This window comes from Cololabis saira, chromosome 4 (genome assembly GCF_033807715.1).
Source record: "Cololabis saira isolate AMF1-May2022 chromosome 4, fColSai1.1, whole genome shotgun sequence".
NCBI classification, from domain to species: domain Eukaryota; kingdom Metazoa; phylum Chordata; class Actinopteri; order Beloniformes; family Belonidae; genus Cololabis; species Cololabis saira.
The window spans coordinates 10,132,067-10,154,409 of NC_084590.1; the positions used below are offsets into that span (position 1 = coordinate 10,132,067).

Here is a 22,343-nt window from a genome sequence, read left to right on the forward strand (position 1 = left end):
GCCTATAGGTGTTCATAAGTGACCTCTCTAGACTGGCACCGAGGAACAATACCTGAAAGCTGAGACTTATTGAAAATGTCTGAAAGCCCTGAGGCCATACAATGTGCAACACTCTTAAAAAACCCTGTTGCCAGAGTATCAAGGCAGCAAGTGGTGGAATTCAGGTGGTGTATGATGTCAGCCAGGTTCCTATGAGTAATTAGAGAGAATTGTGTCCAGATTTCTCTCATTGGACACAGAGGTGGAATATATCCTGTGTCTACCATTGAAACACTGACTGACTGTCTGATTTTCTCAACTTTGTCGCAGAAATTAGTCTACTCGGTAATGCAGTCAGTCATCGAATTGATGTTTTTTCCATGGAGATCGTCCCAATCTAACACAGTCTCACAGTCACACTAACATGTCAACAGCCCTACTTGAGTTTCTAAATGTTGATGATGTGACATGGGTCTTTGGTTTTTAATTTGGAAAAACATTTCATGTGTTGCCAGTTATGGGTTTTCTGGCTCGTTGGTCTAGTAGTATGATTCTCGCTTAGGGTGCGAGAGGTCCCGGGTTCAATTCCCGGACGAGCCCCAGTAAATTGTAGTTTTCCCCTCCAATAAGCAAAACTCATGGGAATTCAACCAAGCAAGTGCTGTGCCAGAAAGTCCCACCCAGTTCTTCAACCGGTCTATCAAGGTATTATGGTCAACCATTTCAAATGCAGCACTGTGAGACCACGATTGAAATGTTGCCACTATCCGTATTGGAGCGAATGTCATGACGGATTTATCTAGAACTGTCTCAGTGCTGGGATGTGGAAACTTGACTGGAGAACATCAAAACAGTTATTTAATGTTAGGAGTTTGTACACATGTTGAAAAACAGCTTTTTCTATGATTTTACTAAGAAAGGGGAGGTTTTATACGGGCCTATAGGTGTTCATAAGTGACCTCTCTAGACTGGCACCGAGGAACAATACCTGAAAGCTGAGACTTATTGAAAATGTCTGAAAGCCCTGAGGCCATACAATGTGCAACACTCTTAAAAAACCCTGTTGCCAGAGTATCAAGGCAGCAAGTGGTGGAATTCAGGTGGTGTATGATGTCAGCCAGGTTCCTATGAGTAATTAGAGAGAATTGTGTCCAGATTTCTCTCATTGGACAAAGAGGTGGAATATATCCTGTGTCTACCATTGAAACACTGACTGACTGTCTGATTTTCTCAACTTTGTCGCAGAAATTAGTCTACTCGGTAATGCAGTCAGTCATCGAATTGATGTTTTTTCCATGGAGATCGTCCCAATCTAACACAGTCTCACAGTCACACTCACATGTCAACAGCCCTACTTGAGTTTCTAAATGTTGATGATGATGTGACATGGGTCTTTGGTTTTTAATTTAGAAAAACATTTTATGTGTTGCCAGTTATGGGTTTTCTGGGTCGTTGGTCTAGTAGTATGATTCTCGCTTAGGGTGCGAGAGGTCCCGGGTTCAATTCCCGGACGAGCCCCAGTAAATTGTAGTTTTCCCCTCCAATAAGCAAAACTCATGGGAATTCAACCAAGCAAGTGCTGTGCCAGAAAGTCCCACCCAGTTCTTCAACCGGTCTATCAAGGTATTATGGTCAACCATGTCAAATGCAGCACTGTGAGACCATGATTGAAATGTTGCCACTATCCGTATTGGAGCGGATGTCATGACGGATTTATCTAGAACTGTCTCAGTGCTGGGATGTGGAAACTTGACTGGAGAACATCAAATCAGTTATTTAATGTTAGGAGTTTGTACACATGTTGAAAAACAGCTTTTACTATGAAAGGGGAGGTTTTATACGGGCCTATAGGTGTTCATAAGTGACCTCTCTAGACTGGCACCGAGGAACAATACCTGAAAGCTGAGACTTATTGAAAATGTCTGAAAGCCCTGAGGCCATACAATGTGCAACACTCTTAAAAAACCCTGTTGCCAGAGTATCAAGGCAGCAAGTGGTGGAATTCAGGTGGTGTATGATGTCAGCCAGGTTCCTATGAGTAATTAGAGAGAATTGTGTCCAGATTTCTCTCATTGGACACAGAGGTGGAATATATCCTGTGTCTACCATTGAAACACTGACTGACTGTCTGATTTTCTCAACTTTGTCGCAGAAATTTGTCTACTCGGTAATGCAGTCAGTCATCGAATTGATGTTGTTTCCCTGGAGATCGTCCCAATCTAACACAGTCTCACAGTCACACTCACATGTCAACAGCCCTACTTGAGTTTCTAAATGTTGATGATGATGTGACATGGGTCTTTGGTTTTTAATTTAGAAAAACAATTTATGTGTTGCCAGTTATGGGTTTTCTGGCTCGTTGGTCTAGTAGTATGATTCTCGCTTAGGGTGCGAGAGGTCCTGGGTTCAATTCCCGGACGAGCCCCAGTAAATTGTAGTTTTCCCCTCCAATAAGCAAAACTCATGGGAATTCAACCAGGCAAGTGCTGTGCCAGAAAGTCCCACCCAGTTCTTCAACCGGTCTATCAAGGTATTATGGTCAACCATGTCAAATGCAGCACTGTGAGACCACGATTGAAATGTTGCCACTATCCGTATTGGAGCGGATGTCATGACGGATTTATCTAGAACTGTCTCATTGCTGGGATGTGGAAACTTGACTGGAGAACATCAAAACAGTTATTTAATGTTAGGAGTTTGTACACATGTTGAAAAACAGCTTTTTCTATGATTTTACTATGAAAGGGGAGGATTTATACGGGCCTATAGGTGTTCATAAGTGACCTCTCTAGACTGGCACCGAGGAACAATACCTGAAAGCTGAGACTTATTGAAAATGTCTGAAAGCCCTGAGGCCATACAATGTGCAACACTCTTAAAAAACCCTGTTGCCAGAGTATCAAGGCAGCAAGTGGTGGAATTCAGGTGGTGTATGATGTCAGCCAGGTTCCTATGAGTAATTAGAGAGAATTGTGTCCAGATTTCTCTCATTGGACACAGAGGTGGAATATATCCTGTGTCTACCATTGAAACACTGACTGACTGTCTGATTTTCTCAACTTTGTCGCAGAAATTAGTCTACTCGGTAATGCAGTCAGTCATCGAATTGATGTTTTTTCCATGGACATCGTCCCAATCTAACACAGTCTCACAGTCACACTCACATGTCAGCAGCCCTACTTGAGTTTCTAAATGTTGATGATTATGTGACATGGGTCTTTGGTTTTTAATTTAGAAAAACATTTTATGTGTTGCCAGTTATGGGTTTTCTGGCTCGTTGGTCTAGTAGTATGATTCTCGCTTAGGGTGCGAGAGGTCCTGGGTTCAATTCCCGGACGAGCCCCAGTAAATTGTAGTTTTCCCCTCCAATAAGCAAAACTCATGGGAATTCAACCAGGCAAGTGCTGTGCCAGAAAGTCCCACCCAGTTCTTCAACCGGTCTATCAAGGTATTATGGTCAACCATGTCAAATGCAGCACTGTGAGACCACGATTGAAATGTTGCCACTATCCGTATTGGAGCGGATGTCATGACGGATTTATCTAGAACTGTCTCATTGCTGGGATGTGGAAACTTGACTGGAGAACATCAAAACAGTTATTTAATGTTAGGAGTTTGTACACATGTTGAAAAACAGCTTTTTCTATGATTTTACTAAGAAAGGGGAGGATTTATACGGGCCTATAGGTGTTCATAAGTGACCTCTCTAGACTGGCACCGAGGAACAATACCTGAAAGCTGAGACTTATTGAAAATGTCTGAAAGCCCTGAGGCCATACAATGTGCAACACTCTTAAAAAACCCTGTTGCCAGAGTATCAAGGCAGCAAGTGGTGGAATTCAGGTGGTGTATGATGTCAGCCAGGTTCCTATGAGTAATTAGAGAGAATTGTGTCCAGATTTCTCTCATTGGACACAGAGGTGGAATATATCCTGTGTCTACCATTGAAACACTGACTGACTGTCTGATTTTCTCAACTTTGTCGCAGAAATTAGTCTACTCGGTAATGCAGTCAGTCATCGAATTGATGTTTTTTCCATGGAGATCGTCCCAATCTAACACAGTCTCACAGTCACACTCACATGTCAACAGCCCTACTTGAGTTTCTAAATGTTGATGATTATGTGACATGGGTCTTTGGTTTTTAATTTAGAAAAACATTTTATGTGTTGCCAGTTATGGGTTTTCTGGCTCGTTGGTCTAGTAGTATGATTCTCGCTTAGGGTGCGAGAGGTCCCGGGTTCAATTCCCGGACGAGCCCCAGTAAGTTGTAGTTTTCCCCTCCAATAAGCAAAACTCATAGGAATTCAACCAGGCAAGTGGTGTGCCAGAAAGTCCCACCCAGTTCTTCAACCGGTCTATCAAGGTATTATGGTCAACCATGTCAAATGCAGCACTGTGAGACCACGATTGAAATGTTGCCACTATCCGTATTGGAGCGGATGTCATGACGGACTTCATCTAGAACTGTCTCAGTGCTAGGATGTGGAAACTTGACTGGAGAACATCAAAACAGTTATTTAATGTTAGGAGTTTGTACACATGTTGAAAAACAGCTTTTTCTATGATTTTACTAAGAAAGGGGAGGTTTTATACGGGCCTATAGGTGTTCATAAGTGACCTCTCTAGACTGGCACCGAGGAACAATACCTGAAAGCTGAGACTTATTGAAAATGTCTGAAAGCCCTGAGGCCATACAATGTGCAACACTTTTAAAAAACCCTGTTGCCAGAGTATCAAGGCAGCAAGTGGTGGAATTCAGGTGGTGTATGATGTCAGCCAGGTTCCTATGAGTAATTAGAGAGAATTGTGTCCAGATTTCTCTCATTGGACACAGAGGTGGAATATATCCTGTGTCTACTATTGAAACACTGACTGATTGTCTGATTTTCTCAACTTTTTGATGCAGAAATTAGTCTACTCAGTAATGCAGTCAGTCATCGAATTGATGTTTTTTCCATGGTGATCGTCCCAATCTAACACAGTCTCACAGTCACACTCACATGTCAACAGCCCTACTTGAGTTTCTAAATGTTGATGATGATGTGACATGGGTCTTTGGTTTTTAATTTAGAAAAACATTTTATGTGTTGCCAGTTATGGGTTTTCTGGCTCGTTGGTCTAGTAGTATGATTCTCGCTTAGGGTGCGAGAGGTCCCGGGTTCAATTCCCGGACGAGCCCCAGTAAATTGTAGTTTTCCCCTCCAATAAGCAAAACTCATGGGAATTCAACCAGGCAAGTGCTGTGCCAGAAAGTCCCACCCAGTTCTTCAACCGGTCTATCAAGGTATTATGGTCAACCATGTCAAATGCAGCACTGTGAGACAACGATTGAAATGTTGCCACTATCCGTATTGGAGCGGATGTCATGACGGACTTCATCTAGAACTGTCTCAGTGCTAGGATGTGGAAACTTGACTGGAGAAAATCAAAACAGTTATTTAATGTTAGGAGTTTGTACACATGTTGAAAAACAGCTTTTTCTATGATTTTTCTAAGAAAGGGGAGGTTTTATACGGGCTTATAGGTGTTCATAAGTGACCTCTCTAGACTGGCACCGAGGAACAATACCTGAAAGCTGGGACTTATTGAAAATGTCGGAAAGCCCTGAGGCCATACAATGTGCAACACTCTTAAAAAACCCTGTTGCCAGAGTATCAAGGCAGCAAGTGGGGGAATTCAGGTGGTGTATGATGTCAGCCAGGTTCCTATGAGTAATTAGAGAGAATTGTGTAGAGATTTCTCTCATTGGACACAGAGGTGGAATATATCCTGTGTCTACCATTGAAACACTGACTGACTGTCTGATTTTCTCAACTTTGTCGCAGAAATTAGTCTACTCGGTAATGCAGTCAGTCATCGAATTGATGTTGTTTCCCTGGAGATCGTCCCAATCTAACACAGTCTCACAGTCACACTCACATGTCAACAGCCCTACTTGAGTTTCTAAATGTTGATGATGTGACATGGGTCTTTGGTTTTTAATTTAGAAAAACATTTCATGTGTTGCCAGTTGTGGGTTTTCTGGCTCGTTGGTCTAGTAGTATCATTCTCGCTTAGGGTGCGAGAGGTCCCGGGTTCAATTCCCGGACGAGCCCCAGTAAGTTGTAGTTTTCCCCTCCAATAAGCAAAACTCATAGGAATTCAACCAGGCAAGTGGTGTGCCAGAAAGTCCCACCCAGTTCTTCAACCGGTCTATCAAGGTATTATGGTCAACCATGTCAAATGCAGCACTGTGAGACCACGATTGAAATGTTGCCACTATCCGTATTGGAGCGGATGTCATGACGGATTAATCTAGAACTGTCTCAGTGCTAGGATGTGGAAACTTGACTGGAGAACATCAAAACAGTTATTTAATGTTAGGAGTTTGTACACATGTTGAAAAACAGCTTTTTCTATGATTTTACTAAGAAAGGGGAGGTTTTATACGGGCCTATAGGTGTTCATAAGTGACCTCTCTAGACTGGCACCGAGGAACAATACCTGAAAGCTGAGACTTATTGAAAATGTCTGAAAGCCCTGAGGCCATACAATGTGCAACACTTTTAAAAAACCCTGTTGCCAGAGTATCAAGGCAGCAAGTGGTGGAATTCAGGTGGTGTATGATGTCAGCCAGGTTCCTATGAGTAATTAGAGAGAATTGTGTAGAGATTTCTCTCATTGGACACAGAGGTGGAATATATCCTGTGTCTACCATTGAAACACTGACTGACTGTCTGATTTTCTCAACTTTGTCACAGAAATTAGTCTACTCGGTAATGCAGTCAGTCATCGAATTGATGTTGTTTCCCTGGAGATCGTCCCAATCTAACACAGTCTCACAGTCACACTCACATGTCAACAGCCCTACTTGAGTTTCTAAATGTTGATGATGTGACATGGGTCTTTGGTTTTTAATTTAGAAAAACATTTCATGTGTTGCCAGTTATGGGTTTTCTGGCTCGTTGGTCTAGTAGTATGATTCTCGCTTAGGGTGCGAGAGGTCCCGGGTTCAATTCCCGGACGAGCCCCAGTAAGTTGTAGTTTTCCCCTCCAATAAGCAAAACGCATAGGAATTCAACCAGGCAAGTGCTGTGCCAGAAAGTCCCACCCAGTTCTTCAACCGGTCTATCAAGGTATTATGGTCAACCATGTCAAATGCAGCTTTTTGAGACCACGATTGAAATGTTGCCACTATCCGTATTGGAGCGGATGTCATGACGGATTAATCTAGAACTGTCTCAGTGCTGGGATGTGGAAACTTGACTGGAGAACATCAAAACAGTTATTTAATGTTGGGAGTTTGTACACATGTTGAAAAACAGCTTTTTCTATGATTTTACTAAGAAAGGGGAGGTTTTATACGGGCCTATAGGTGTTCATAAGTGACCTCTCTAGACTGGCACCGAGGAACAATACCTGAAAGCTGAGACTTATTGAAAATGTCTAAAAGCCCTGAGGCCATACAATGTGCAACACTCTTAAAAAACCCTGTTGCCAGAGTATCAAGGCAGCAAGTGGTGGAATTCAGGTGGTGTATGATGTCAGCCAGGTTCCTATGAGTAATTAGAGAGAATTGTGTCCAGATTTCTCTCATTGGACACAGAGGTGGAATATATCCTGTGTCTACTATTGAAACACTGACTGATTGTCTGATTTTTCAACTTTTTGATGCAGAAATTAGTCTACTCGGTAATGCAGTCAGTCATCGAATTGATGTTGTTTCCCTGGAGATCGTCCCAATCTAACACAGTCTCACAGTCACACTCACATGTCAACAGCCCTACTTGAGTTTCTAAATGTTGATGATGTGACATGGGTCTTTGGTTTTTAATTTAGAAAAACATTTTATGTGTTGCCAGTTATGGGTTTTCTGGCTCGTTGGTCTAGTAGTATGATTCTCGCTTAGGGTGCGAGAGGTCCCGGGTTCAATTCCCGGACGAGCCCCAGTAAGTTGTAGTTTTCCCCTCCAATAAGCAAAACTCATAGGAATTCAACCAGGCAAGTGGTGTGCCAGAAAGTCCCACCCAGTTCTTCAACCGGTCTATCAAGGTATTATGGTCAACCATGTCAAATGCAGCACTGTGAGACCACGATTGAAATGTTGCCACTATCCGTATTGGAGCGGATGTCATGACGGACTTCATCTAGAACTGTCTCAGTGCTAGGATGTGGAAACTTGACTGGAGAACATCAAAACAGTTATTTAATGTTAGGAGTTTGTACACATGTTGAAAAACAGCTTTTTCTATGATTTTACTAAGAAAGGGGAGGTTTTATACGGGCCTATAGGTGTTCATAAGTGACCTCTCTAGACTGGCACCGAGGAACAATACCTGAAAGCTGAGACTTATTGAAAATGTCTGAAAGCCCTGAGGCCATACAATGTGCAACACTTTTAAAAAACCCTGTTGCCAGAGTATCAAGGCAGCAAGTGGTGGAATTCAGGTGGTGTATGATGTCAGCCAGGTTCCTATGAGTAATTAGAGAGAATTGTGTCCAGATTTCTCTCATTGGACACAGAGGTGGAATATATCCTGTGTCTACTATTGAAACACTGACTGATTGTCTGATTTTCTCAACTTTTTGATGCAGAAATTAGTCTACTCAGTAATGCAGTCAGTCATCGAATTGATGTTTTTTCCATGGTGATCGTCCCAATCTAACACAGTCTCACAGTCACACTCACATGTCAACAGCCCTACTTGAGTTTCTAAATGTTGATGATGATGTGACATGGGTCTTTGGTTTTTAATTTAGAAAAACATTTTATGTGTTGCCAGTTATGGGTTTTCTGGCTCGTTGGTCTAGTAGTATGATTCTAGCTTAGGGTGCGAGAGGTCCCGGGTTCAATTCCCGGACGAGCCCCAGTAAATTGTAGTTTTCCCCTCCAATAAGCAAAACTCATGGGAATTCAACCAGGCAAGTGCTGTGCCAGAAAGTCCCACCCAGTTCTTCAACCGGTCTATCAAGGTATTATGGTCAACCATGTCAAATGCAGCACTGTGAGACAACGATTGAAATGTTGCCACTATCCGTATTGGAGCGGATGTCATGACGGACTTCATCTAGAACTGTCTCAGTGCTAGGATGTGGAAACTTGACTGGAGAAAATCAAAACAGTTATTTAATGTTAGGAGTTTGTACACATGTTGAAAAACAGCTTTTTCTATGATTTTTCTAAGAAAGGGGAGGTTTTATACGGGCTTATAGGTGTTCATAAGTGACCTCTCTAGACTGGCACCGAGGAACAATACCTGAAAGCTGGGACTTATTGAAAATGTCGGAAAGCCCTGAGGCCATACAATGTGCAACACTCTTAAAAAACCCTGTTGCCAGAGTATCAAGGCAGCAAGTGGGGGAATTCAGGTGGTGTATGATGTCAGCCAGGTTCCTATGAGTAATTAGAGAGAATTGTGTAGAGATTTCTCTCATTGGACACAGAGGTGGAATATATCCTGTGTCTACCATTGAAACACTGACTGACTGTCTGATTTTCTCAACTTTGTCGCAGAAATTAGTCTACTCGGTAATGCAGTCAGTCATCGAATTGATGTTGTTTCCCTGGAGATCGTCCCAATCTAACACAGTCTCACAGTCACACTCACATGTCAACAGCCCTACTTGAGTTTCTAAATGTTGATGATGTGACATGGGTCTTTGGTTTTTAATTTAGAAAAACATTTCATGTGTTGCCAGTTGTGGGTTTTCTGGCTCGTTGGTCTAGTAGTATGATTCTCGCTTAGGGTGCGAGAGGTCCCGGGTTCAATTCCCGGACGAGCCCCAGTAAGTTGTAGTTTTCCCCTCCAATAAGCAAAACTCATAGGAATTCAACCAGGCAAGTGGTGTGCCAGAAAGTCCCACCCAGTTCTTCAACCGGTCTATCAAGGTATTATGGTCAACCATGTCAAATGCAGCACTGTGAGACCACGATTGAAATGTTGCCACTATCCGTATTGGAGCGGATGTCATGACGGATTAATCTAGAACTGTCTCAGTGCTAGGATGTGGAAACTTGACTGGAGAACATCAAAACAGTTATTTAATGTTAGGAGTTTGTACACATGTTGAAAAACAGCTTTTTCTATGATTTTACTAAGAAAGGGGAGGTTTTATACGGGCCTATAGGTGTTCATAAGTGACCTCTCTAGACTGGCACCGAGGAACAATACCTGAAAGCTGAGACTTATTGAAAATGTCTGAAAGCCCTGAGGCCATACAATGTGCAACACTTTTAAAAAACCCTGTTGCCAGAGTATCAAGGCAGCAAGTGGTGGAATTCAGGTGGTGTATGATGTCAGCCAGGTTCCTATGAGTAATTAGAGAGAATTGTGTAGAGATTTCTCTCATTGGACACAGAGGTGGAATATATCCTGTGTCTACCATTGAAACACTGACTGACTGTCTGATTTTCTCAACTTTGTCACAGAAATTAGTCTACTCGGTAATGCAGTCAGTCATCGAATTGATGTTGTTTCCCTGGAGATCGTCCCAATCTAACACAGTCTCACAGTCACACTCACATGTCAACAGCCCTACTTGAGTTTCTAAATGTTGATGATGTGACATGGGTCTTTGGTTTTTAATTTAGAAAAACATTTCATGTGTTGCCAGTTATGGGTTTTCTGGCTCGTTGGTCTAGTAGTATGATTCTCGCTTAGGGTGCGAGAGGTCCCGGGTTCAATTCCCGGACGAGCCCCAGTAAGTTGTAGTTTTCCCCTCCAATAAGCAAAACTCATAGGAATTCAACCAGGCAAGTGGTGTGCCAGAAAGTCCCACCCAGTTCTTCAACCGGTCTATCAAGGTATTATGGTCAACCATGTCAAATGCAGCTTTTTGAGACCACGATTGAAATGTTGCCACTATCCGTATTGGAGCGGATGTCATGACGGATTAATCTAGAACTGTCTCAGTGCTGGGATGTGGAAACTTGACTGGAGAACATCAAAACAGTTATTTAATGTTGGGAGTTTGTACACATGTTGAAAAACAGCTTTTTCTATGATTTTACTAAGAAAGGGGAGGTTTTATACGGGCCTATAGGTGTTCATAAGTGACCTCTCTAGACTGGCACCGAGGAACAATACCTGAAAGCTGAGACTTATTGAAAATGTCTGAAAGCCCTGAGGCCATACAATGTGCAACACTTTTAAAAAACCCTGTTGCCAGAGTATCAAGGCAGCAAGTGGTGGAATTCAGGTGGTGTATGATGTCAGCCAGGTTCCTATGAGTAATTAGAGAGAATTGTGTAGAGATTTCTCTCATTGGACACAGAGGTGGAATATATCCTGTGTCTACCATTGAAACACTGACTGACTGTCTGATTTTCTCAACTTTGTCACAGAAATTAGTCTACTCGGTAATGCAGTCAGTCATCGAATTGATGTTGTTTCCCTGGAGATCGTCCCAATCTAACACAGTCTCACAGTCACACTCACATGTCAACAGCCCTACTTGAGTTTCTAAATGTTGATGATGTGACATGGGTCTTTGGTTTTTAATTTAGAAAAACATTTCATGTGTTGCCAGTTATGGGTTTTCTGGCTCGTTGGTCTAGTAGTATGATTCTCGCTTAGGGTGCGAGAGGTCCCGGGTTCAATTCCCGGACGAGCCCCAGTAAGTTGTAGTTTTCCCCTCCAATAAGCAAAACGCATAGGAATTCAACCAGGCAAGTGCTGTGCCAGAATGTCCCACCCAGTTCTTCAACCGGTCTATCAAGGTATTATGGTCAACCATGTCAAATGCAGCTTTTTGAGACCACGATTGAAATGTTGCCACTATCCGTATTGGAGCGGATGTCATGACGGATTAATCTAGAACTGTCTCAGTGCTGGGATGTGGAAACTTGACTGGAGAACATCAAAACAGTTATTTAATGTTGGGAGTTTGTACACATGTTGAAAAACAGCTTTTTCTATGATTTTACTAAGAAAGGGGAGGTTTTATACGGGCCTATAGGTGTTCATAAGTGACCTCTCTAGACTGGCACCGAGGAACAATACCTGAAAGCTGAGACTTATTGAAAATGTCTAAAAGCCCTGAGGCCATACAATGTGCAACACTCTTAAAAAACCCTGTTGCCAGAGTATCAAGGCAGCAAGTGGTGGAATTCAGGTGGTGTATGATGTCAGCCAGGTTCCTATGAGTAATTAGAGAGAATTGTGTCCAGATTTCTCTCATTGGACACAGAGGTGGAATATATCCTGTGTCTACTATTGAAACACTGACTGATTGTCTGATTTTCTCAACTTTTTGATGCAGAAATTAGTCTACTCAGTAATGCAGTCAGTCATCGAATTGATGTTTTTTCCATGGTGATCGTCCCAATCTAACACAGTCTCACAGTCACACTCACATGTCAACAGTCCTACTTGAGTTTCTAAATGTTGATGATGATGTGACATGGGTCTTTGGTTTTTAATTTAGAAAAACATTTTATGTGTTGCCAGTTATGGGTTTTCTGGCTCGTTGGTCTAGTAGTATGATTCTCGCTTAGGGTGCGAGAGGTCCCGGGTTCAATTCCCGGACGAGCCCCAGTAAATTGTAGTTTTCCCCTCCAATAAGCAAAACTCATGGGAATTCAACCAGGCAAGTGCTGTGCCAGAAAGTCCCACCCAGTTCTTCAACCGGTCTATCAAGGTATTATGGTCAACCATGTCAAATGCAGCACTGTGAGACAACGATTGAAATGTTGCCACTATCCGTATTGGAGCGGATGTCATGACGGACTTCATCTAGAACTGTCTCAGTGCTAGGATGTGGAAACTTGACTGGAGAAAATCAAAACAGTTATTTAATGTTAGGAGTTTGTACACATGTTGAAAAACAGCTTTTTCTATGATTTTTCTAAGAAAGGGGAGGTTTTATACGGGCTTATAGGTGTTCATAAGTGACCTCTCTAGACTGGCACCGAGGAACAATACCTGAAAGCTGGGACTTATTGAAAATGTCGGAAAGCCCTGAGGCCATACAATGTGCAACACTCTTAAAAAACCCTGTTGCCAGAGTATCAAGGCAGCAAGTGGGGGAATTCAGGTGGTGTATGATGTCAGCCAGGTTCCTATGAGTAATTAGAGAGAATTGTGTAGAGATTTCTCTCATTGGACACAGAGGTGGAATATATCCTGTGTCTACCATTGAAACACTGACTGACTGTCTGATTTTCTCAACTTTGTCGCAGAAATTAGTCTACTCGGTAATGCAGTCAGTCATCGAATTGATGTTGTTTCCCTGGAGATCGTCCCAATCTAACACAGTCTCACAGTCACACTCACATGTCAACAGCCCTACTTGAGTTTCTAAATGTTGATGATGTGACATGGGTCTTTGGTTTTTAATTTAGAAAAACATTTCATGTGTTGCCAGTTGTGGGTTTTCTGGCTCGTTGGTCTAGTAGTATGATTCTCGCTTAGGGTGCGAGAGGTCCCGGGTTCAATTCCCGGATGAGCCCCAGTAAGTTGTAGTTTTCCCCTCCAATAAGCAAAACTCATAGGAATTCAACCAGGCAAGTGGTGTGCCAGAAAGTCCCACCCAGTTCTTCAACCGGTCTATCAAGGTATTATGGTCAACCATGTCAAATGCAGCACTGTGAGACCACGATTGAAATGTTGCCACTATCCGTATTGGAGCGGATGTCATGACGGATTAATCTAGAACTGTCTCAGTGCTAGGATGTGGAAACTTGACTGGAGAACATCAAAACAGTTATTTAATGTTAGGAGTTTGTACACATGTTGAAAAACAGCTTTTTCTATGATTTTACTAAGAAAGGGGAGGTTTTATACGGGCCTATAGGTGTTCATAAGTGACCTCTCTAGACTGGCACCGAGGAACAATACCTGAAAGCTGAGACTTATTGAAAATGTCTGAAAGCCCTGAGGCCATACAATGTGCAACACTTTTAAAAAACCCTGTTGCCAGAGTATCAAGGCAGCAAGTGGTGGAATTCAGGTGGTGTATGATGTCAGCCAGGTTCCTATGAGTAATTAGAGAGAATTGTGTAGAGATTTCTCTCATTGGACACAGAGGTGGAATATATCCTGTGTCTACCATTGAAACACTGACTGACTGTCTGATTTTCTCAACTTTGTCGCAGAAATTAGTCTACTCGGTAATGCAGTCAGTCATCGAATTGATGTTGTTTCCCTGGAGATCGTCCCAATCTAACACAGTCTCACAGTCACACTCACATGTCAACAGCCCTACTTGAGTTTCTAAATGTTGATGATGTGACATGGGTCTTTGGTTTTTAATTTAGAAAAACATTTCATGTGTTGCCAGTTATGGGTTTTCTGGCTCGTTGGTCTAGTAGTATGATTCTCGCTTAGGGTGCGAGAGGTCCCGGGTTCAATTCCCGGACGAGCCCCAGTAAGTTGTAGTTTTCCCCTCCAATAAGCAAAACGCATAGGAATTCAACCAGGCAAGTGCTGTGCCAGAAAGTCCCACCCAGTTCTTCAACCGGTCTATCAAGGTATTATGGTCAACCATGTCAAATGCAGCTTTTTGAGACCACGATTGAAATGTTGCCACTATCCGTATTGGAGCGGATGTCATGACGGATTAATCTAGAACTGTCTCAGTGCTGGGATGTGGAAACTTGACTGGAGAACATCAAAACAGTTATTTAATGTTAGGAGTTTGTACACATTTTGAAAAACAGCTTTTTCTATGATTTTACTATGAAAGGGGAGGTTTTATACGGGCCTATAGGTGTTCATAAGTGACCTCTCTAGACTGGCACCGAGGAACAATACCTGAAAGCTGAGACTTATTGAAAATGTCTGAAAGCCATGAGGCCATACAATGTGCAACACTCTTAAAAAACCCTGATGCCAGAGTATCAAGGCAGCAAGTGGTGGAATTCAGGTGGTGTATGATGTCAGCCAGGTTCCTATGAGTAATTAGAGAGAATTGTGTCCAGATTTCTCTCCTTGGACACAGAGGTGGAATATATCCTGTGTCTACCATTGAAACACTGACTGACTGTCTGATTTTCTCAACTTTGTCGCAGAAATTAGTCTACTCGGTAATGCAGTCAGTCATCGAATTGATGTTGTTTCCCTGGAGATCGTCCCAATCTAACACAGTCTCACAGTCACACTCACATGTAAACAGCCCTACTTGAGTTTCTAAATGTTGATGATGATGTGACATGGGTCTTTGGTTTTTAATTTAGAAAAACATTTTATGTGTTGCCAGTTATGGGTTTTCTGGCTCGTTGGTCTAGTAGTATGATTCTCGCTAAGGGTGCGAGAGGTCCCGGGTTCAATTCCCGGACGAGCCCCAGTAAATTGTAGTTTTCCCCTCCAATAAGCAAAACTCATAGGAATTCAACCAGGCAAGTGCTGTGCCAGAAAGTCCCACCCAGTTCTTCAACCGGTGTATCAAGGTATTATGGTCAACCTTGTCAAATGCAGCACTGTGAGACCACGATTGAAATGTTGCCACTATCCGTATTGGAGCGGATCTCATGACGGACTTTCACTAGAACTGTCTAAGTGCTGGGATGTGGAAACGTGACTGCAGAACATCAAAACAGTTATTTAATATTAGGAGTTTGTACACACGTTGAAAAATAGCTTTTTCTACGATTTTACTAATAAAGTGGATGTTTTATATGGGCCTATAGCTGTTCATAAGTGACCTCTCTAGACTGGCACCGAGGAACAATACCTGAAAGCTGAGACTTATTGAAAATGTCTGAAAGCCCTGAGGCCATACAATGTGCAACACTTTTAAAAAACCCTGTTGCCAGAGTATCAAGGCAGCAAGTGGTGGAATTCAGGTGGTGTATGATGTCAGCCAGGTTCCTATGAGTAATTAGAGAGAATTGTGTAGAGATTTCTCTCATTGGACACAGAGGTGGAATATATCCTGTGTCTACCATTGAAACACTGACTGACTGTCTGATTTTCTCAACTTTGTCACAGAAATTAGTCTACTCGGTAATGCAGTCAGTCATCGAATTGATGTTGTTTCCCTGGAGATCGTCCCAATCTAACACAGTCTCACAGTCACACTCACATGTCAACAGCCCTACTTGAGTTTCTAAATGTTGATGATGTGACATGGGTCTTTGGTTTTTAATTTAGAAAAACATTTCATGTGTTGCCAGTTATGGGTTTTCTGGCTCGTTGGTCTAGTAGTATGATTCTCGCTTAGGGTGCGAGAGGTCCCGGGTTCAATTCCCGGACGAGCCCCAGTAAGTTGTAGTTTTCCCCTCCAATAAGCAAAACGCATAGGAATTCAACCAGGCAAGTGCTGTGCCAGAATGTCCCACCCAGTTCTTCAACCGGTCTATCAAGGTATTATGGTCAACCATGTCAAATGCAGCTTTTTGAGACCACGATTGAAATGTTGCCACTATCCGTATTGGAGCGGATGTCATGACGGATTAATCTAGAACTGTCTCAGTGCTGGGATGTGGAAACTTGACTGGAGAACATCAAAACAGTTATTTAATGTTGGGAGTTTGTACACATGTTGAAAAACAGCTTTTTCTATGATTTTACTAAGAAAGGGGAGGTTTTATACGGGCCTATAGGTGTTCATAAGTGACCTCTCTAGACTGGCACCGAGGAACAATACCTGAAAGCTGAGACTTATTGAAAATGTCTAAAAGCCCTGAGGCCATACAATGTGCAACACTCTTAAAAAACCCTGTTGCCAGAGTATCAAGGCAGCAAGTGGTGGAATTCAGGTGGTGTATGATGTCAGCCAGGTTCCTATGAGTAATTAGAGAGAATTGTGTCCAGATTTCTCTCATTGGACACAGAGGTGGAATATATCCTGTGTCTACTATTGAAACACTGACTGATTGTCTGATTTTCTCAACTTTTTGATGCAGAAATTAGTCTACTCAGTAATGCAGTCAGTCATCGAATTGATGTTTTTTCCATGGTGATCGTCCCAATCTAACACAGTCTCACAGTCACACTCACATGTCAACAGTCCTACTTGAGTTTCTAAATGTTGATGATGATGTGACATGGGTCTTTGGTTTTTAATTTAGAAAAACATTTTATGTGTTGCCAGTTATGGGTTTTCTGGCTCGTTGGTCTAGTAGTATGATTCTCGCTTAGGGTGCGAGAGGTCCCGGGTTCAATTCCCGGACGAGCCCCAGTAAATTGTAGTTTTCCCCTCCAATAAGCAAAACTCATGGGAATTCAACCAGGCAAGTGCTGTGCCAGAAAGTCCCACCCAGTTCTTCAACCGGTCTATCAAGGTATTATGGTCAACCATGTCAAATGCAGCACTGTGAGACAACGATTGAAATGTTGCCACTATCCGTATTGGAGCGGATGTCATGACGGACTTCATCTAGAACTGTCTCAGTGCTAGGATGTGGAAACTTGACTGGAGAAAATCAAAACAGTTATTTAATGTTAGGAGTTTGTACACATGTTGAAAAACAGCTTTTTCTATGATTTTTCTAAGAAAGGGGAGGTTTTATACGGGCTTATAGGTGTTCATAAGTGACCTCTCTAGACTGGCACCGAGGAACAATACCTGAAAGCTGGGACTTATTGAAAATGTCGGAAAGCCCTGAGGCCATACAATGTGCAACACTCTTAAAAAACCCTGTTGCCAGAGTATCAAGGCAGCAAGTGGGGGAATTCAGGTGGTGTATGATGTCAGCCAGGTTCCTATGAGTAATTAGAGAGAATTGTGTAGAGATTTCTCTCATTGGACACAGAGGTGGAATATATCCTGTGTCTACCATTGAAACACTGACTGACTGTCTGATTTTCTCAACTTTGTCGCAGAAATTAGTCTACTCGGTAATGCAGTCAGTCATCGAATTGATGTTGTTTCCCTGGAGATCGTCCCAATCTAACACAGTCTCACAGTCACACTCACATGTCAACAGCCCTACTTGAGTTTCTAAATGTTGATGATGTGACATGGGTCTTTGGTTTTTAATTTAGAAAAACATTTCATGTGTTGCCAGTTGTGGGTTTTCTGGCTCGTTGGTCTAGTAGTATGATTCTCGCTTAGGGTGCGAGAGGTCCCGGGTTCAATTCCCGGATGAGCCCCAGTAAGTTGTAGTTTTCCCCTCCAATAAGCAAAACTCATAGGAATTCAACCAGGCAAGTGGTGTGCCAGAAAGTCCCACCCAGTTCTTCAACCGGTCTATCAAGGTATTATGGTCAACCATGTCAAATGCAGCACTGTGAGACCACGATTGAAATGTTGCCACTATCCGTATTGGAGCGGATGTCATGACGGATTAATCTAGAACTGTCTCAGTGCTAGGATGTGGAAACTTGACTGGAGAACATCAAAACAGTTATTTAATGTTAGGAGTTTGTACACATGTTGAAAAACAGCTTTTTCTATGATTTTACTAAGAAAGGGGAGGTTTTATACGGGCCTATAGGTGTTCATAAGTGACCTCTCTAGACTGGCACCGAGGAACAATACCTGAAAGCTGAGACTTATTGAAAATGTCTGAAAGCCCTGAGGCCATACAATGTGCAACACTTTTAAAAAACCCTGTTGCCAGAGTATCAAGGCAGCAAGTGGTGGAATTCAGGTGGTGTATGATGTCAGCCAGGTTCCTATGAGTAATTAGAGAGAATTGTGTAGAGATTTCTCTCATTGGACACAGAGGTGGAATATATCCTGTGTCTACCATTGAAACACTGACTGACTGTCTGATTTTCTCAACTTTGTCGCAGAAATTAGTCTACTCGGTAATGCAGTCAGTCATCGAATTGATGTTGTTTCCCTGGAGATCGTCCCAATCTAACACAGTCTCACAGTCACACTCACATGTCAACAGCCCTACTTGAGTTTCTAAATGTTGATGATGTGACATGGGTCTTTGGTTTTTAATTTAGAAAAACATTTCATGTGTTGCCAGTTATGGGTTTTCTGGCTCGTTGGTCTAGTAGTATGATTCTCGCTTAGGGTGCGAGAGGTCCCGGGTTCAATTCCCGGACGAGCCCCAGTAAGTTGTAGTTTTCCCCTCCAATAAGCAAAACGCATAGGAATTCAACCAGGCAAGTGCTGTGCCAGAAAGTCCCACCCAGTTCTTCAACCGGTCTATCAAGGTATTATGGTCAACCATGTCAAATGCAGCTTTTTGAGACCACGATTGAAATGTTGCCACTATCCGTATTGGAGCGGATGTCATGACGGATTAATCTAGAACTGTCTCAGTGCTGGGATGTGGAAACTTGACTGGAGAACATCAAAACAGTTATTTAATGTTAGGAGTTTGTACACATTTTGAAAAACAGCTTTTTCTATGATTTTACTATGAAAGGGGAGGTTTTATACGGGCCTATAGGTGTTCATAAGTGACCTCTCTAGACTGGCACCGAGGAACAATACCTGAAAGCTGAGACTTATTGAAAATGTCTGAAAGCCATGAGGCCATACAATGTGCAACACTCTTAAAAAACCCTGATGCCAGAGTATCAAGGCAGCAAGTGGTGGAATTCAGGTGGTGTATGATGTCAGCCAGGTTCCTATGAGTAATTAGAGAGAATTGTGTCCAGATTTCTCTCCTTGGACACAGAGGTGGAATATATCCTGTGTCTACCATTGAAACACTGACTGACTGTCTGATTTTCTCAACTTTGTCGCAGAAATTAGTCTACTCGGTAATGCAGTCAGTCATCGAATTGATGTTGTTTCCCTGGAGATCGTCCCAATCTAACACAGTCTCACAGTCACACTCACATGTAAACAGCCCTACTTGAGTTTCTAAATGTTGATGATGTGACATGGGTCTTTGGTTTTTAATTTAGAAAAACATTTTATGTGTTGCCAGTTATGGGTTTTCTGGCTCGTTGGTCTAGTAGTATGATTCTCGCTTAGGGTGCGAGAGGTCCAGGGTTCAATTCCCGGACGAGCCGCAGTAAATTGTAGTTTTCCCCTCAAATAAGCAAAACTCATATGAATTCAACCAGGCAAGTGCTGTGCCAGAAAGTCCCACCCAGTTCTTCAACCAGTCTATCAAGGTATTATGGTCAACCATGTCAAATGCAGCACTGTGAGACCACGATTGAAGTGTTGCCACTATCCGTATTGGAGCGGATGTCATGACGGATTTATCTAGAACTGTCTCAGTGCTGGGATGTGGAAACTTGACTGGAGAACATCAAAACAGTTATTTAATGTTAGGAGTTTGTACACATGTTGAAAAACAGCTTTTTCTATGATCTTACTAAGAAAGGGGAGGTTTTATACGGGCCTATAGGTGTTCATAATTGACCTCTCTAGACTGGCACCGAGGAACAATACCTGAAAGCTGAGACTTATTGAAAATGTCTGAAAGCCCTGAGGCCATACAATGTGCAACACTCTTAAAAAACCCTGTTGCCAGAGTATCAAGGCAGCAAGTGGTGGAATTCAGGTGGTGTATGATGTCAGCCAGGTTCCTATGAGTAATTAGAGAGAATTGTGTCCAGATTTCTCTCCTTGGACACAGAGGTGGAATATATCCTGTGTCTACCATTGAAACACTGACTGACTGTCTGATTTTCTCAACTTTGTCGCAGAAATTAGTCTACTCGGTAATGCAGTCAGTCATCGAATTGATGTTGTTTCCCTGGAGATCGTCCCAATCTAACACAGTCTCACAGTCACACTCACATGTCAACAGCCCTACTTGAATTTCTAAATGTTGATGATGATGTGACATGGGTCTTTGGTTTTTAATTTAGAAAAACATTTTATGTGTTGCCAGTTATGGGTTTTCTGGCTCGTTGGTCTAGTAGTATGATTCTCGCTAAGGGTGCGAGAGGTCCCGGGTTCAATTCCCGGACGAGCCCCAGTAAATTGTAGTTTTCCCCTCCAATAAGCAAAACTCATAGGAATTCAACCAGGCAAGTGCTGTGCCAGAAAGTCCCACCCAGTTCTTCAACCGGTGTATCAAGGTATTATGGTCAACCTTGTCAAATGCAGCACTGTGAGACCACGATTGAAATGTTGCCACTATCCGTATTGGAGCGGATCTCATGACAGACTTTCACTAGAACTGTCTAAGTGCTGGGATGTGGAAACGTGACTGCAGAACATCAAAACAGTTATTTAATATTAGGAGTTTGTACACACGTTGAAAAATAGCTTTTTCTACGATTTTACTAATAAAGTGGATGTTTTATATGGGCCTATAGCTGTTCATAAGTGACCTCTCTAGACTGGCACCGAGGAACAATACCTGAAAGCTGAGACTTATTCAAAATGTCTGAAAGCCCTGAGGCCATACAATGTGCAACACTCTTAAAAAACCCTGTTGCCAGAGTATCAAGGCAGCAAGTGGTGGAATTCAGGTGGTTTATGATGTCAGCCAAGTTCCTATGAGTAATTAGACGGAATTGTGTCCAGGTTTCTCTCATTGGACACAGAGGTGGAATATATCCTGTGTCTATCATTGAAACACTGACTGACTGTCTGATTTTCTCAACTTTGTCGCAGAAATGAGTGTACTTTGTAATGCAGTCAGTCATCGAATTGATGTTGTTTCCATGGAGATCGTCCCAATGTAACACAGTCTCACAGTCACACTCACATGTCAACAGCCCTACTTGGGTTTCTAAATGTTGATGATGATGTGACATGGGTCTTTGGTTTTTAAATTTAGAAAAACATTTTATGCGTTGCAAGTTATGGGTTTTCTGGCTCGTTGGTCTAGTAGTATGATTATCGCTTCGGGTGCGAGAGGTCCCGGGTTCAATTCCCGGACGAGCCCCAGTGACTTATGTGAATTGTAGTTTTCTCCTCCAAGTAGCAAAACTCATAGGACTTCAACCAGGCAAGTGCTGTGCCAGAAAGTCCCACCCAGTTCTTCAACCGGTCTATCAAGGTATTATGTTCAAATGCAGCACTGTGAGACCACGATAGAAATGTTGCCACTATCCGTTTTGGATCGGATTTCATGACGAACTTTAACTAGAACTGTCTCAGTGCTGGGATGTGGAAACGTGACTGCAGAACATCAAAACAGGTATTTAATGTTAGGAGGTTATACACACGTTGCAAAAGCAGCTTTTTCTATGGTTTTACTAAGAAAGGGGAGGTTTTATACGGGCCTATAGCTGTTCAAAAGTGTCCTCTAGACTGGCACAGAGGAACAATACCTGAAAGCTGAGACTTATTGAAAATGTCTGAAAGCCCTGAGGCCATATAATGTGAAACACTCTTAAAAAACCCTGTTGCCAGAGTATCAAGGCAGCAAGTGGTGAAATTCAGGTGGTGTATGATGTCAGCCAGGTTCCTATGAGTAATTAGAGGGAATTGTGTCCAGGTTTCTCTCATTGGACACAGAGGTGGAATATATCCTGTGTCTATCATTGAAACACTGACTGACTGTCTGATTTTCTCAACATTGTCGCAGAAATTAGTGTACTCTGTAATGCAGTCAGTCATCG

At 42.4% G+C, this 22,343-nt stretch overlaps 20 non-coding genes across 20 annotated transcripts; all 20 read left to right on the forward strand.

Annotated features, from left to right (window-relative positions):
• Positions 1 to 507: 507 nt before the first annotated feature.
• On the forward strand, positions 508 to 579 carry trnap-agg (transfer RNA proline (anticodon AGG)). Its single transcript has one exon. It is a non-coding gene; the product is annotated as a tRNA-Pro (tRNA).
• Positions 580 to 1,425: 846 nt separating this feature from the next.
• Positions 1,426 to 1,497, forward strand: trnap-agg (transfer RNA proline (anticodon AGG)). The gene has a single exon. It is a non-coding gene; the product is annotated as a tRNA-Pro (tRNA).
• Positions 1,498 to 2,332: 835 nt separating this feature from the next.
• On the forward strand, positions 2,333 to 2,404 carry trnap-agg (transfer RNA proline (anticodon AGG)). Its single transcript has one exon. It is a non-coding gene; the product is annotated as a tRNA-Pro (tRNA).
• Positions 2,405 to 3,250: 846 nt separating this feature from the next.
• On the forward strand, positions 3,251 to 3,322 carry trnap-agg (transfer RNA proline (anticodon AGG)). The gene has a single exon. It is a non-coding gene; the product is annotated as a tRNA-Pro (tRNA).
• An 846-nt stretch (positions 3,323 to 4,168) lies between these two features.
• On the forward strand, positions 4,169 to 4,240 carry trnap-agg (transfer RNA proline (anticodon AGG)). The gene has a single exon. It is a non-coding gene; the product is annotated as a tRNA-Pro (tRNA).
• An 849-nt stretch (positions 4,241 to 5,089) lies between these two features.
• Positions 5,090 to 5,161, forward strand: trnap-agg (transfer RNA proline (anticodon AGG)). Its single transcript has one exon. It is a non-coding gene; the product is annotated as a tRNA-Pro (tRNA).
• A 1,759-nt stretch (positions 5,162 to 6,920) lies between these two features.
• trnap-agg (transfer RNA proline (anticodon AGG)) lies at positions 6,921 to 6,992 on the forward strand. The gene has a single exon. It is a non-coding gene; the product is annotated as a tRNA-Pro (tRNA).
• Positions 6,993 to 7,836: 844 nt separating this feature from the next.
• Positions 7,837 to 7,908, forward strand: trnap-agg (transfer RNA proline (anticodon AGG)). Its single transcript has one exon. It is a non-coding gene; the product is annotated as a tRNA-Pro (tRNA).
• A 1,765-nt stretch (positions 7,909 to 9,673) lies between these two features.
• trnap-agg (transfer RNA proline (anticodon AGG)) lies at positions 9,674 to 9,745 on the forward strand. Its single transcript has one exon. It is a non-coding gene; the product is annotated as a tRNA-Pro (tRNA).
• An 843-nt stretch (positions 9,746 to 10,588) lies between these two features.
• trnap-agg (transfer RNA proline (anticodon AGG)) lies at positions 10,589 to 10,660 on the forward strand. Its single transcript has one exon. It is a non-coding gene; the product is annotated as a tRNA-Pro (tRNA).
• An 843-nt stretch (positions 10,661 to 11,503) lies between these two features.
• Positions 11,504 to 11,575, forward strand: trnap-agg (transfer RNA proline (anticodon AGG)). Its single transcript has one exon. It is a non-coding gene; the product is annotated as a tRNA-Pro (tRNA).
• An 848-nt stretch (positions 11,576 to 12,423) lies between these two features.
• On the forward strand, positions 12,424 to 12,495 carry trnap-agg (transfer RNA proline (anticodon AGG)). Its single transcript has one exon. It is a non-coding gene; the product is annotated as a tRNA-Pro (tRNA).
• Positions 12,496 to 13,339: 844 nt separating this feature from the next.
• trnap-agg (transfer RNA proline (anticodon AGG)) lies at positions 13,340 to 13,411 on the forward strand. Its single transcript has one exon. It is a non-coding gene; the product is annotated as a tRNA-Pro (tRNA).
• An 843-nt stretch (positions 13,412 to 14,254) lies between these two features.
• trnap-agg (transfer RNA proline (anticodon AGG)) lies at positions 14,255 to 14,326 on the forward strand. The gene has a single exon. It is a non-coding gene; the product is annotated as a tRNA-Pro (tRNA).
• Positions 14,327 to 16,088: 1,762 nt separating this feature from the next.
• On the forward strand, positions 16,089 to 16,160 carry trnap-agg (transfer RNA proline (anticodon AGG)). The gene has a single exon. It is a non-coding gene; the product is annotated as a tRNA-Pro (tRNA).
• An 848-nt stretch (positions 16,161 to 17,008) lies between these two features.
• Positions 17,009 to 17,080, forward strand: trnap-agg (transfer RNA proline (anticodon AGG)). Its single transcript has one exon. It is a non-coding gene; the product is annotated as a tRNA-Pro (tRNA).
• Positions 17,081 to 17,924: 844 nt separating this feature from the next.
• trnap-agg (transfer RNA proline (anticodon AGG)) lies at positions 17,925 to 17,996 on the forward strand. The gene has a single exon. It is a non-coding gene; the product is annotated as a tRNA-Pro (tRNA).
• Positions 17,997 to 18,839: 843 nt separating this feature from the next.
• trnap-agg (transfer RNA proline (anticodon AGG)) lies at positions 18,840 to 18,911 on the forward strand. Its single transcript has one exon. It is a non-coding gene; the product is annotated as a tRNA-Pro (tRNA).
• An 843-nt stretch (positions 18,912 to 19,754) lies between these two features.
• trnap-agg (transfer RNA proline (anticodon AGG)) lies at positions 19,755 to 19,826 on the forward strand. The gene has a single exon. It is a non-coding gene; the product is annotated as a tRNA-Pro (tRNA).
• Positions 19,827 to 21,592: 1,766 nt separating this feature from the next.
• Positions 21,593 to 21,664, forward strand: trnap-cgg (transfer RNA proline (anticodon CGG)). The gene has a single exon. It is a non-coding gene; the product is annotated as a tRNA-Pro (tRNA).
• The last annotated feature ends 679 nt before the right edge of the window (positions 21,665 to 22,343 follow it).